The sequence below is a fragment of the Plecotus auritus genome, assembly GCF_963455305.1.
Source record: "Plecotus auritus genome assembly, chromosome: 9".
Lineage (NCBI taxonomy): Eukaryota > Metazoa > Chordata > Mammalia > Chiroptera > Vespertilionidae > Plecotus > Plecotus auritus.
In genome coordinates, this window is record NC_137783.1 from 109,862,587 (window position 1) to 109,877,953 (window position 15,367).

Genomic DNA, 15,367 nt, shown 5'->3' on the forward strand with positions numbered 1-15,367 from the left:
AATGCAGTGTTGTTAAGTATAGTCATTATGCTATGTCAATTAAACCTCAATAAAGCATTAAAGAATAATGCTTACTCATAGTTAAAGAATAACTTACTCATCTTATAACTGGAAGTTTGTACGCTTTGACCAACATTTTCCCATTTCCTCACCCCCCTAGCCACAATCCTTCTCTGTTTCTATGAATTCAGCCTTTTTAGATTCCACATATAAGTGATTCTTGAGCTATAAAATTGAGGTAAACTATCTTCATGCAGACTTGTTGGGAAGACTGAGATAAAACAGGAAATGTGTTTAGCATTAATGGTGGCCATTAGAACTATTATTATTGTATTCCAGGCCCTTGTCCAATTAATCCTCACAATAGGCCTGAGATGTAAAGTTTTATTAGCATGAATGTATTTTAGATTAGGGACCTTGAGCTTGGAGAAACTAAGGTCTTCACCCAAATTACTTATGAAATACTATTACGTTGTCAACCTCTTTGACATGGCTACAGCAGAAGGTACACATTGGGGGACAGCAGAAAATGGTCAAGTAAATGTTATATGTATCTCATAGAACCCTGTGCAACTTTTTCTGAACTAAATAATAATAGGTTATGGTTCATCTTTTTGGAGGTCATTTTGATCTCAGGTGGCCAGACTCCCCTTAGACTCAAAAAAGAAATTCTTGCCAAAACCGGTTTGGCTCAGTGGCTAGAGCGTCAGCCTGCGGACGGAAGGGTCCCAGGTTCGATTCCGGTCAAGGGCATGTACCTTGGTTGCGGGCACATCCCCAGTAGGGGGTGTGCAGGAGGCAGCTGATCGATGTTTCTCTCTCATCGATGTTTCTAACTCTCTATCCCTCTTCCTTCCTCTCTGTAAAAAATCAATAAAATATATAGTAAAAAAAAAAAAAGAAATTCTTTTTTTTGTTGTTTCTTATCTTTTTTTTTTTAGTTTTTAATTTTATAGCAAATAACTTGCAGGACTGGAAATAATTAAACTGTCACACATTTCAACGTTAATAAACACAATGCAGAAGGATCAGTTACAACATAGTAATTTACTACGATTATAAAGAGTATATCATTTTTAAAAGCTCATTTTTTATTTTTTTATGGGATCACCCTGCATTTTATTTTATTTATTTTTTCTTTATTGGTTAAGGTACTACATATGTGTCCTTATCACCCCATTGCCCCCCCCCCTCAAAGAAGAAATTTTTTTTAAAAAATATATTTTATTGATTTTTTTACAGAGAGGAAGGGAGAAGGAGAGAGAGAGAGATAGAGAGTTAGAAACATTGATGAGAGAGAAATATCGATCATCTGCCTCCTGCACACTCCCTACTGGGGATGAGCCCGCAACCAAGGTACATGCCCTTGACCGGAACTGAACCTGGGACCCTTCAGTCCACAGGCCGACGCTCTATCCAATGAGCCAAACCAGTTAGGGCAAAGAAGAAATTCTTAATGAGAATGGTTCAAAGTAGCTAACAGAATGTTTCTCAAACTCAAGTAATAGATGGGCCCCCATTTAAAATTCCCACAGACTCACACCGAAGTTGACTTGAATTATTTCAATGTTAATACCATTTACATATTTATAAGCGCAAAACTCAGCATATATATTCCTGTGCTTACAGCTCTTCTACAACTCTAAGCCAAGACAAACAGAAAATAAGCAAAACCACTAAACCTATAAATTCCAATAAAACTTCAATTTAATGTGACAAGCGGTCACATTTGAAACCTGACCAGGGCACAGTTCTTTTATAGCATTGTGAACAGCAGGCAGTCCCACCATGCTTCTCTGGTCACACTCTTGGAAAGTCATGTTGACAGAGCATCAAGGCTCCGTCTGACTTCCACTTGGCACAGGAACATCATCTCCTTGGATTGGAACGACTGGGTCACACATCTGTGCATATGCTGCTCTTCTGTTTCCCTCTTTATCTGCCTGGTGGCTTTCTACTTGTCCTTTGAGTGAATGCTTCCTCTGAAAACCTTTCCTGGCCTCCACAAGCTAAGCATGTCTCATCTACTCTGCACCCCTACTATGCCCTATACACTCAGTCCCCAGCCCTATAGCCCCTGGAGAGTAAAATCATTCATTTACTCTCTTATCTCACTCCAGATTATCCCCTCCACCCCTTAGACTGCAAGCTCGGGGAAGGTAGGAACTGAGTCTGATCCATTTCTGGTCCTCACTTCCCAACACAAGGCCAGGCACAAGGTATTTGCTCAAAGAAGAATAGTGAATGGATGAATGGATGAATGGATGAATGGATGGATGGATGGATGGATGAATGAATGAAGTTAGGTGGCCTCTCTTTTAGGTCTGGGATATTCAGCTCCACCATCCAGATCAGCATTTTCTTTCCTCTCTCCAACTCCCACTGTTGTTCTCTACAAGGGCTTGAAAAAAGTACAGCCTAGACCAGGGGTGGGCAAACTTTTTGACTCGAGGGCCACAATGGGTTCTTAAACTGGACCGGAGGGCCGGAACAAAAGCATGGATGGAGTGTTTGTGTGAACTAATATAAATTCAAAGTAAAGGAGTGGAGGGGAGAGCAAGAGAACCCTCCGCTCTTTCGGCTCCGCGGGCTGGAGAGAACAGCCGAACGGCCCGGATCCAGCCCACGGGCCGTAGTTTGCCCACGGCTGGCCTAGTGTCTCATAAAACATTAGAGATAGAAGAGCCCTATGTGATGACTACAATTAACATGCAGAGAGGGGAACTGACTTGCCCCAGGGTACCCAGCCTGGATGTGAAAACACCAGACCAGAGGCCATGTGCTCTGTCTGATTCCCATTTCAGGGTTTCTTCCAAGACATTATTTATTTATTATTTCTTCATTTTTGGCTAGGGCTGTCTTGGGGGAAAGCAGGTTCCCTGTGACCTCCCCTCCCCATGGCAGTGTTCTGGGAACAAATTGGATTCTCACGGTTCTCCCAATGGTGGCAGAGTGCCCATGTCAGGCAAGGTATTTTTCATAATGAAAACCTCATTTGTAATTTCCCCACAGCAGCCAGAATCTAAAATCTCTTTGTCTCCCTTCTCAGCTTATTATGCTGCCCTTATCCTTAGTAATGTGGACCAAGAAAGAGGACTTGAGGGCTTTAAAAAAAAAATCGGTACTTATTTATTTATGTATGTATTTACTTCCAGAAGCATTTATTTTTGCAACATAGGCTAATATGGACATCCTGCAACTCCTACCCACCTTTCCTCACTTCTTTCCCATGGCCAAAAACACTACTGTCACCCCTGACCCCGGACATCCTTCTTCCTTCCAGTCAGGGAGGCAGCCCACCTCCTCATGCCTGGCCTTCCCAGCTGGCTGGCCTGGCTTTGACCCCACAACCACCAGATCATCATTCAACATTTAATCACTTCCCCTTTCGACACCCATCCTGTTCTCCCTAATCCTGCCTCTTGGCCAAGGCCCTGGACCCCAGGTAAAGAGAAATCTAGAAGGAAGGAAAAAGGGAACTCAGAATTGTGGCTCATCCACTGCCTAACTGCTCCCCTGCCAGCCTGTTTGCCCCTAACTGCCCTCCCCTGGGGGGGGGGTACCTGGGACCAGGCTTTTTTGTGTGGGGGGAGGGGAGCTGTTTTATTTTTTTTTACTCAGAATATTTATTTATTTTTATTGTGGTAAAATATATATAACAAATTTTACCTTTTTGCCAATTTTTAAAAATATATTTTATTGAAATTTTACAGAGAGGAAGGGAGAGGGATAGAGAGCTAGAAACATCGATGAGAGGGAAACATCAATCACCTGCCTCCTGCACACCTCCCACTGGGGATGTGCCCGCAACCAAGGTACGTGCCCTTGACTGGAATCGAACCCGGGACCCCTCAGTCCGCAGGCTGACGCTCTATCCACTGAGCCAAACAGGTTTCAGCTTTACCAATTTTTAAGTGTACAGTTCAGTGGCATTAAGGACATGTAAATTGTTGCACAAACATCACCAAAATCCATCTCAAAAACCTTATCATATCAAACTGAACCTCTGTACCCACTAATAACTTCCATTCCTCCTCCTCCCAGTCCCTTTTATCCGCTGAACACTTTTATATACATCACTCAGCTCAGTCCACACGGAGATTCAGTTCTGTCTGACCAGGCTCCTTTACTCTTGCCATTTGTGTGCTCTTTCTCAGGCTGTGAGACAGTGCGAAGTGATGTGGAAGGAGTAGCCTTTGCCTTTAAAGAACCTATTCTTTCAAGAAGACCAAGTTTAGTTTGTCTAAATGCATGACTGCGAGTGCCCCAGGTTGGGCACCAGTTGCGAGTATCCCCTCCCCGCCCCCCCATGACCCGCGTGGTTCAGGGTTCAGGTTCAGGGTTCAGGTTCAGGGTTCGGGCTCTGGAGGAGGCCGCACACAAATGAAAGAGACTAGACAAGAAAGTATAAATTTGGGAACTGGGGGCCAGGCAGGAGCCCAACTCAAGGGGAAGGACTTCAATCTGCTCTGGCCTTGAGATCCCTTTTATTCATATTGCGGGATACACCCATAGCCTTTAGGCAGCCAATTCCAATAATAGCCAATCAGCAAGAATTTACATAAAACTGAAAGGTGGAAGTTGCTTTAGCTACCATTGTCTCAACTAAACAGTGGGTGGTTGGCTCTGACCTTTCAGAGCTTCAAGGTTGACCAGCCTTCGGGTTCCTTGTCCACACCTCTCTGCTAGTGTTCTGGGCCGCAAACATTGCACAGCCCCTCCGTTGCCAGGAGGCAGGATGCCTTAAGACAGAGGGAGGTGCAGTAGGTCACGGAACAATGGGTCGGTTGGAATTTGGAGGGAGGTGGTGGTTCATGCTCTGGCCAAGCATGCCCAGGCGTTGCACCTGTGCCCTGAGTTTCTTAGAAACGGCTGAAATAGCTTTTGTAACCTTTGGGTTGTCATTGTAACTGTCCTAACTCCCTCTTGTGGTTCCTGAGTATAAATTTGCTGTAACACCTGGGGTCTGCACTGCAGTTCGGCCTTTACCGCGGTGAAGTGCTGCAACTGTAGTCGCTGGCCAGCTTAATAAAGGCTCATAAATTTTGATCTCAGTCTCTGGTGGTCATCTCTTGCGGGTTGCCCCACAACATTAGTGAAGGCAATGGATGGCTTCCAACACATGACTCCACATGCACAGAGGCTATGGAGTGAGGATGGGTGATGCGGTAAACACAGTCAGGACTCTGTATTACTATCCATTCCTTCAATATTTCCTGGAAAATTGTTCCATATAAGGGTATCTGCTGGGCCAGAGAGCTAGCAGACATGATCCTGATTGGGAGGAGATGACAGTCCAGTTGGGGGCTGGTTGGTAAAGGCCTAACAGCCAACCAAGGGAGTTTGGACTTTATTCTGCAGGCAATGGGGAACCAACAGTCTCCATCTCCATCTCTAGCCCAGACCTGTCCTCTCACCTTCTATCCATATATGTAATAGTGAAGCATCCATCTTATATAAACACTGCTGTTTGCCGAAACCGGTTTGGCTCAGTGGATAGAGCGTCGGCCTGCGGACTGAAGGGTCCCGGGTTCGATTCCAGTCAAGGGCATGTACCTTGGTTGTGGGCATATCCCCAGTGGGGAGTGTGCAGGAGGCAGCTGATCGATGTTCCTCTCTCATCGATGTTTCTAACTCTCTATCCCTCTCCCCTCCTCTCTGTAAAATATCAATAAAATATATTAAAAAAATAAAATAAACACTGCTGTTTGAAAGTTTAACCCTGCTATTTGGCTTCTGTAAATTCTTGCTTGCGAAGACTACTCCCACTTCAGAGAGGCCATTAAACCTTCCCCAGACAAGGTTATCAGTGCTGGCACCAGGCCAGGCCTCTGGTTAAGGTTCAAGGTCCCAGCACATACAGGCTCTTTAAGAACTTGCAAAAGGGGCCAGAAACACCCCATATTTGGGAGACAAAGAAGGTAAAAACATATAAATAGGAAAAATTCCTGCATGTTGTGGCCCAGAAATTGAGAGACATTTTCCTCTGGACCCGTGCGTAATAAAAGTAACTCCATCTCTCTAATTATTGCTTTGTTCTTCTTCAGTTTTCTGTAATATTATTGGTTCCCTGACGGAGAACAACTGTGCTTGGCCTTTTTGGCCTCCGGTGAATGGGCAGGGTTTGGGGCCCAGGGAGCTGGATAGGCCTCCGGGAGGTGCCACTCTGCTGATTTAGCAGAATTGAACCGGGGGACTCCAGGCGCTCCCGGATCTCAGCCCAGGACCTGGCCGGCATCTGGAGAGAGTGGACAGACACTTCTGGACCTGTCAACAGAATCTGTAAGGTATAGCCCACTCCAAGTGAGTGGAAGGAGGAGCTTGATCACCTCCCCGGAAGCCATACGGCTTCCTCAGACAAATTAATCAGGAGTCAGGAATCAGGTGACGGTTTAAACTCTGGGTAAATATCTGGTAGAAGTCAAAAACTCGGACTAGCTAGTATATAAATGTGGGACTCTGGAGGTGAATGAATTCAGATTCGATTAAGGAATTATGAGTTCACTCTGCTGTTTGTTTGTGTGGGACTAGCCAATTTGCTACCGAGAAGGGGGACTGGACGCAGTCTTAACTCCTCCGGTAGGTTCTCACCAAGACGTTGGTTGAAAGTTCTGTTCTGGGGCATGGGTGCCGGGAGTGCCCCCATGCCCATCTGGGGAGTTGGGCATTGTTTCGTTTATCTGCTCAGCTCCAGTTTGGGCTAGTCTACTGAGAGAGTGTGAGTATGGATGTTTGTCTGTCTTGGCATAATTATCTGCTCATTAACTGGTCTGTGTGAAGTGAAAGCTACTTTGATTTATTCTGCATTTCTGTTGATTCACCTGGCTAAAATGTTTTATTTATTAAAGGTGGAACCTGTAATGGTCTGCAAACGTCTTAAGCAGCGCTGCTGAGTTATTTTTCTCAGAGATGTTTGCTCTCTATCACAGTGGGAGGGAATCAGCCCACTTAGCTAATAAAAATTTTTCTCTAATTTTGTATAAGTAAGGGTTTCAGTTTGCTCTGATTTGTGAATTTGCTGTATTAAATTGAAATTTTAAAGTCCTAGGGTTAATTTAAAGGTATAAATTTATGACATTTCAAAGAACAAAGAACTTTTATTTATGGCTTTCTTATCTCTTTTGGTGATCGGAGACTTCCAGGGGCAGGGCTTACAGCTCCGCAGGGCGGAGAGATTTACAGGCCCTGTCCCTGCCTGTGACATCATAATCCAACGTGAGGACAAAGGCTGAAGTTATTATTAACTATCTATGGACCCCCAATTCTAATCGCATCTGTAACTGGATTAAAGATCTTTTCTTTCAGGAGGCCTTCCAGGCTTTCAGTTCGCAAGAAATCTCCCTACACACCCTTATCTTCCTCCTCCCTATCTTTCCAGGCTGACTAAGAGTCATTTTTCTCCACAGGTCGGACCTCAGCCTTCGAAAGGGAGGACTACTACAGCGGTAGTCTGTAGTTTTCTCTGAAACTCCCACTGTTTCTATTTCTCCCCTCTGTAGGAATTGTCTTCCTCTGACTCACAATCAGAAAGAGACAAGCAACTGGACTGGGGGCAGGACGGGGGATGGGGGGGGTTGTCAGCAGTTAATTATGAAGCAGGGAGAGATAGGTTTTTGTTGATTTTACTGGCTGCAGACCGCTCTGCTGGCGTAGGGGTATGGTCCAGGTGTCTTATCAGAACTTCACTAGATTTAAGGTCGCAAGTTTTCTGCAAGCATAATTAATCTAGCTGACCTGGTGATTTAAAACTGGGTGCAAGGCAGACTCAACCCCCGAGAGCCAGGTGAAAAAAGGGGGTGAGGGGGGCTGGATGCCAGAGCTGCTTACAGTGGCCCTGGAAGAAGCAGCAGCAGCAAGAAAAGCAGGGGACAGCAGGCATTTACCTGACACTAGAGCTGCCCCGCTGCTGCCCAGTGAGTAATGAATGTTTTACAACAAGCAATGCAAGACTTAGGCCTTTGGCTTGCTGGCTGAAGCAGTTAAACTAGAAGCCAGTGACTGCTACTGGCCTTCCTGCAGCCCCAGGAATAGAGCAGCGAGCCTGGGATCTGTAAAAGCAGCAGACAGAGCTAGTGGAAGCTTCCTGTTTGCAAATGTACTGAAAGGGTTCAGTACCTGCTGCTGCTGGAAGAGGAGGGGCTGAGATCCCTTTCCAGTGCACTCCCTTGGGAGAGGCCTGGTCCCTGCTCTGCCACAAAGGGGACTGGCGGGAAGACAAGGGGTCTAATACCCAAGCCACTGCCACAGAAGCGTTTTGCAATATGCAAAGCTGTTTCTAACTGCCACTCTGGCTGTTTTGGACTGGCAGCTTAAAATCAAAGAGCAAAGGAAAGGCATTCTCTCTGGACCGGGGAGCCTTCAGGACTTTGAGATTCTCCAAGAGAGGAGGAGTCTGACTGAGGGATGGCAGAGACTCTGTTGGGTTAGAAGGACCTAAGGCCACATGTTAAACTTATAGATTACGGCTTTCTAGGCAGATGTCCAAGCCCAGATATATAGGGGTTAAGCTGCCTGTTTACAGCAAAACAACTTTCTCCTGTGCCAGAATAAAATTTAAGGAAATTAGACAGCCTGTGTTTGTGGCTAGAAAGAACTGGCCACCATGCACAGCCCTGACAGTGACCTGCAGAAAGCTGTATAATAGATTTAAATGATACCTGCGACTTCATGGACATGACTCCAGAAAGACAAGGACAATTTTGCTTTGTGTAGGAAGGTCAAGAATAGACTTTAGTCACCACCCTAAGATATCTGGATAGCCCTACCGTATGTCATATATGGTAGCAGAAGATTTGGCTACCTAAGGTGGCCACAGTGCCAATGTTACTGTCTTTCAGGCCTGTGTGACCATGCCCATGTCAGGGGTGGCACAAACCTCAACTTTAGGAAACTGGGGAAGGCCTGTTTGGAACAGAGGGAAGTAGTGAGTACCAGCCCTTTGTTACAGAAATTACAGACCCCGTGAGGTCCTGTGACATATGAGACCCTGTAAAGCAATAAAGCTCCCTTAGTCCTTTCTCAGAGGGCATGTCACCCTTCCCAGAGGCCATATGAAATTTTAAGGACAAGTTAAGTAGGGGGAACCCTACTACAAGGACAGCTATAATTGTCTACTTGAATATAGACACATTTTGAATTTCTCCTTGTCATTTGAAGACAGTTATATTACTCTGAAGAATCCATAGAAAGGATTAACAAGGAAAATCAGAAGATCTTAAAGCAGGTCAGTATGTTTTTCTCCTTATATAATTCCTCTGAAATTTGGCAATGCTTAATAAATCATGGCAATACATTTCTCTGCATAAATTCAATAAGACCGGTTTCTAATAGTGGTTTTATTGACCGGAAACTTTGACTGGAGTGTCATGTTTTAAAGAGCCCTGTCTGAACTCTGAAGACTTAAAGCCAATAAGAGTGCCAAGGAAAAGCCTGGTATCCTGCTTGGGAGCCCTGAAAATGGCTGGTGCTGGAGCGTCAGGCCCATGCCCTACCATCACTGGTGGTTGGTCAGAGTAGAAGGGGAACAATAAGGACACCTCTGCGTCCCTGCAGAACCCCACACACTCTAGGCCGTGACGAGTAGGAGGGCTACTGAGATGGGCCTTAAAACCTAGAGCGTGGGCCCAGGTGGAGTCGCTGCAGGTGAGGGATTCACCTAACTCAGCAGATACTACAGGCAGGCCTGACGGCAGCTGGATGGCTTGGCTTCCTGGCCCTACGGGGCACAATAAGATTCAATCATGAAATTCCGGCAAAGATAGTCAGTTACCATTCTTGTTGTGTTTATGCAATCAATCAGGCCAAATTAAATACAATAGGTAAATTAGTCTTTATCTGGCTCTTTTGATAAACATAGAGGTAATTTTGAGGAGAAAAATTCTATTTCAATAGAGGTTATTAAAACTGAAATGTTTTCTTTCCCTTCCACCGGACCATTTGTTACAGTTTGTCTCTGCCAGGTCACAAGCCCACCTCCTTCTGTGCCCCGGCCTCATTGTCCCTGTGACAGACAGCAAGGATCTCTTGGCTCTGAGAGAAAACTCCGTCCCTCCTCAGCACGAAGCAGCTACAGAAGAAATTCAATGTCCATTTTCCCTAAAAGAATTCAGAGCCAGGATCCTTGAGGTAATATATTAGGCAGTTAGACAGATATGAACAGAGCAGGGACGATGGGCCAACTAGCGCTACAGGATGTAACTAAGTCTTTTCACCTCTACGTATGTGAGACAAGGGGCATAGACAAAGAGGTACTCACCAAAGTCTCAGCCCCTAGAAAAGGCTGGTAGCCTATTTGTCCAAAAGACTTGACCCCTTTGCATTTGAGTGACCTACTTGCCTCTGGGCGGTAGCAGCCACAGCTATGCTTATTGAAAAAGCAAATAAGTTAACCCTAGGGCAGTAACTAATCCTAACTGCCCCACAGGTCAAGGTTTTACTCCAGAACACACTAGAGCACTGGATGTCAAACACTTGAGTCACCCAGTTTCAGGCTCTCTGGTAGACAAAAGAAAAATCAGCAACAATTTATACTGATAGCAGGTACGCATTTACAACAAGGTAAGGGTTCTCCACAGAAGCAAGAGGGAACTGGGCCACAGATGAAGCTGCCCGGGAGGCTGCCCTAAAACCAGTGGGGCCTCTACAGATTCTAGTGACTCTTCCAGATCCTGACCTACCCAATCTAGAAAAAGCTAAAATCCATAACCAGTATTTATTCAAGTTCTTACAGGCTTTACAGTCTACCCAGGAAGCAATCCAGAAGCATATCTGAGATGCTCTGCCTGTACCAACTTCTGATCTGGTTCATCCCTTCCACCCTGGTGACTCTGTTTGGGTAAAGAAATTTGCCACCCAAGGACTGACTCCTACCTGGAAAGGACCACCTTCACGGCAGTCAAGGTCAACGGAATCCCAATGTGGCTTCATCACACCCGGCTTAAGACAGCCCAGGAAAAATTGAGAGTCCAGGACTCTTTGGACTCTCTAAAGATTACTTCTGGCCCTCATTCTGTGCCCTTATCTTATAAGCAGGCCCACTAACTTTATTAGGCAGAAAATTAAGATTATAGTCCTCAGGGGTAAATATAACTACAATGACTAAGAGTCAATGATTTGACTCATGTACATAAAACCAGTGGGGAATGAAGCATCCATCTTATATAAAAACTTCTGTTTGAAAGTTTAACCCTGCTATTTGGCTTCTGTAAATTCTTGCTTGCTAAGACTACTCCCACTTCAGAGAGGCCATTAAACCTTCCCCAGACAAGGTTATCAGTGCTGGCACCAGGCCAGGCCTCTGGTTAAGGTCTCAAGGTCCCAGCACATACAGGCTCTTTAAGAACTTGCAAAAGGGGCCGGAAACACCCCATATTTGGGAGACAAAGAAGGTAAGAACATATAAATAGGGAAAATTCCTGCATGTTGGGGCCCAGAATTTGAGAGACAATTTCCTCTGGACCCGCACGTAATAAAAGTAACTCCATCTCCCTAATTACTGCTTTGTTCTTCTTCGGTTTTCTGTAACAATAGTATGTTGACATTTCCACTTGGATGTCTTATAGTCATCTCGAACTTTGTACTTTTCAAAATGAACCCTGACTGACATGCTTTCTTGCCCAATCCCATCAGCAATGATATTCAAAATATTTAGGGCGCAAACACAAATAGGTCCCCAGGGTTTGGGATCAGCATCCCAAGGCTCATCACTGTGTCAGGTATTAATCCTTTAGTTGCTGGAGAGTTGGAGGATCTGAGGATCCCAGGGGAAAGTCCAGGCAGCTGGGGGAGTGGACGGGGGCGGGGGCGGAGGGGGCAAGGGACTTAGAGCAGCAGTGGTTTTCCCAACAGACGCAGCCAGTGATGCAGTCCTGAAATGCACCAGCTGCACATCAGCCCTGCCTCCACCAAGCCTAACCATTCTATGCTTTCCCCACCGCAGTCATGGCACCGTCATCTGCCCAGGTACTCTTGCCGGAAACCGAGTTATTATCCCTGAAGTCCAGGGTAAAATACAATGGGGCTCACATACCATAAGCCTAAATATGTATGTTATACATCAAATTAAATCAGTTATTTCTTAAAAGATAAAATTGTCTTAAATTTACATACAATAAAATGCACACATTGTAAGTGCAGAGTCTGAGGACCTTTGACAAATGTACACACTTGTGTAATCACCACACCAATCAATCATAAATATGGAGTATTTATAATTTTTTTATAATTGAAAGTAGGCAAAATATCAAAGATTACTGAACTTAATGGCATTCTTTTGATGGATAGTAATATACAGGTTGGGGCAAGTAGCTTTACAGTTCAAGTATAAAAAGAGTTTATCCTTGTATTATTATTTATTAATTATTGCATTATTTTTATACAAACAACTGTAAACTTACTTTTGCCCCACTCTGTATGAGTAAAAAGTAAGGCAAAATTAATAATTATTTAATTAAAAATTGTTATTACCTTCATTCTAGCAAAGTCACTAATTATGTTGTTATAATCAAGATTTTCAAATAATTTTGATTGGCAGTAAGGTCCAAAATTATGTCCATTGTATGCCTGCACAGAGTTAGTGACTCTATTGTGTAGCTCATGTCATACTGTACTGCCATTGTCTGTGGTCATGAAGCATAGTAATCCCTCCTTGGGAAAACTGCTGTTTGAAACTGCTGTTTGAACTACTCTGTTATTCTTAGACAGTCTCTTATTCTGTAGGTCAACTATGTTATTTTTAGACTGTAAAATAACTTTTTTTTTTGCTTGAATAGAAAAGATAAACTTAATTGTCTGACCTTGCAAGCTAGCCATCTAACTGATACGCTGATATTGATGCCAGGTGCCTGTATAGATATGATACTCAAGGCTACAGGTGTCTGTATAAATATGATATATACTCAAGGTTACAGGTGTTTGTTAGATATGATATGTACTCAAGGTTACAAATTGTCTATAAAAATAACTTACACAAGGACCTAAAAAAGATATAAAAAGGGAATACTCCCTCCTGTGTTTGTTCAGAATTTGACAGAGGTAATCTGCTCTGAACCTGCTGGCAATAAAGATGACTCCTAAATAATTGGCTCATTAAGGTGTCTTGTCCAGCTTGCTGATTTGCAATACAACAGTCACATCTGCTCTACTTCTGTACCAATTCATTTTTTAATCATTGGCACACACTGTGGGGTGGGATAGTACAGTAACTATTCATTGGATGATTGGATGGATGGATGAGTGGGTAGGTGAATGAATGGATAGATGGATGGTTGGCTGGCTGGCTAGTTGGCTGGATGAATCGGTAGGTAGGTGGATGGGTAAATGGATGAAGCAACACTCTAATCCTACATGCTATTTATTTAACATGTTATTGAACAAATCATTCATTCAATCTGTAAATATTTACAAAGAACTTACTATGTGCCAGGCATGAGGATAAATAGGGATCCAGGGATAAAACTATGCATTACCTATCCCAAAGGAGCTCCCATTGTCAAGTACATAGTGATAGACACAGAACTTGAACCCTGATTCCCAGCCTCACAGCCTAGGGCTCCTTCCAATTCACATGAGGACTTTTCTCAGGCTAGAGCACTGAGTTAATCTTCTACAGAAACCAAGTCATATGAATTACTTTCTTCCCCTCATAGGCATTTATTTGTAGACTGTAGGTAACCTTGGACAAGGCCTTATGTAATCCAACCTCTGTTTTTCCCCCAGGGCCTGGAGCTATGTAAATGCTACATTTATTTTTATTTTTTTTAAATATATTTTATTGATATTTTACAGAGAGGAAGGGAGAGGGATAGAGAGCTAGAAACATCGATCAGCCGTCTCCTGCACACCTCCTACTGGAGATATGCCCGCAACCAAGGTACATGCCCTTGACCAGAATCGAACCCGGGACCCCTCAGTCCACAGGCCAACGCTCTATCCACTGAGCCAAACCGGTTTCGGCGCTACATTTATTTTTAAACAACAGCACTGCCATTGATGATTCACAATGACTTTGGTAATCTGCTCTGAAACCTACCATTGTATATGTCTGTCCATGTAATTTTGTCTTCCTTCCCAATTTCTTGGCGAGCCTCATTCTGGTTATTACCTGTCTTCTTCTCTCATTCCTACTTCCTTTTCCTCACCCCATGTACTATCCCCCAGGTACATAAGAATTAGTTGATATTTATGTTTGAGTGTCTAAACTCCCAACTTTCATACTGAATCTGGCCACACACCCTTTGAGAGGCTACCTTATCTAGGAGGGGGCACTAAGAGAGATTACATACCGCTGTGTTTCCTCTCTGTTAGTGGCCTTATGATCCTCAGAGGTCTTGTATCCACTCAGCACCACAGGTCTCACCTGGAGCTGACAGGCTTTTCAAGGGCCTAAAAAAATGTTTAAAAATATCCTCCTCCTATTTTTTTTTTTTTACAGGATCAAAAACACAAAAAGAAAGCTACAGAAATCAATAAATATCTAACCAAATGTCTACAAATGTAAATTTATACCAATTTCATTAGTTATTCATTTTAACTGCAACAGTGACTACCACATATCCTTTTCTTCCTTTATTAATGGATCACCTGAGTTTTAATTAGGCACAAGACTACACTATGCAAAAAACACCTCCCAACCCCTCTTGAAGCTAGATGTGGTCGTATGCCTAAGTTCTGGACATGGTATGTGAGTACAAGTGGCACCTGCTACTCCTGGTTGTGCGGTGAATATGGACTCTTCTTCTTTGCCCTTACTCACTGGGAAGGGCTATTGCATTGGACAACTCCAGGGAGCACACCTGAATTGTAATCTAGCTCAGTGGTCAGCAAACTCATTAGTCAACAGAGCGGCAAACAGCGGCTTGTGAGCCGCAGTTTGCCAACCACTGATCTAGGTGAACAGTGCTCCCTGCCATTGTGCAATGTGGTGTGGTGGCCCTGCCCCTAGCTGTGATGCAAACCTTAAGACAGAGCTAGAGTTGGTATCCATAAACATTTGATCAAAATTAAAAATAATTTGTGAGTTTGATTTTTCTCACTTTGTAAACATGATATGTACGGATTGTGATTGCCAAGAAATCAAATACTGCCATAATTTAAGTAGACATAGGCAAATTATTTCAAAGTAAAATTTTAAAAAATCCTTTCCATCCATGGCCAGGTGGCTCAGTTGGTTGGAGCATCTTCCTGTACACCAAAAGGTTGCAGATTCAATTCCTGGTCAGGGCCCATACCTAGGTTGTGGGTTTGATCCCTGGTTGGCGTGCATACAGGAGGCAACCAATCTACTTCTCTCTCTCTCTCTCTCTCTCTCTCTCTCTCTCTCTCTCTCTCTCTCATCTATAAACATAACCTCAGGCAAGAATAAAAGAAA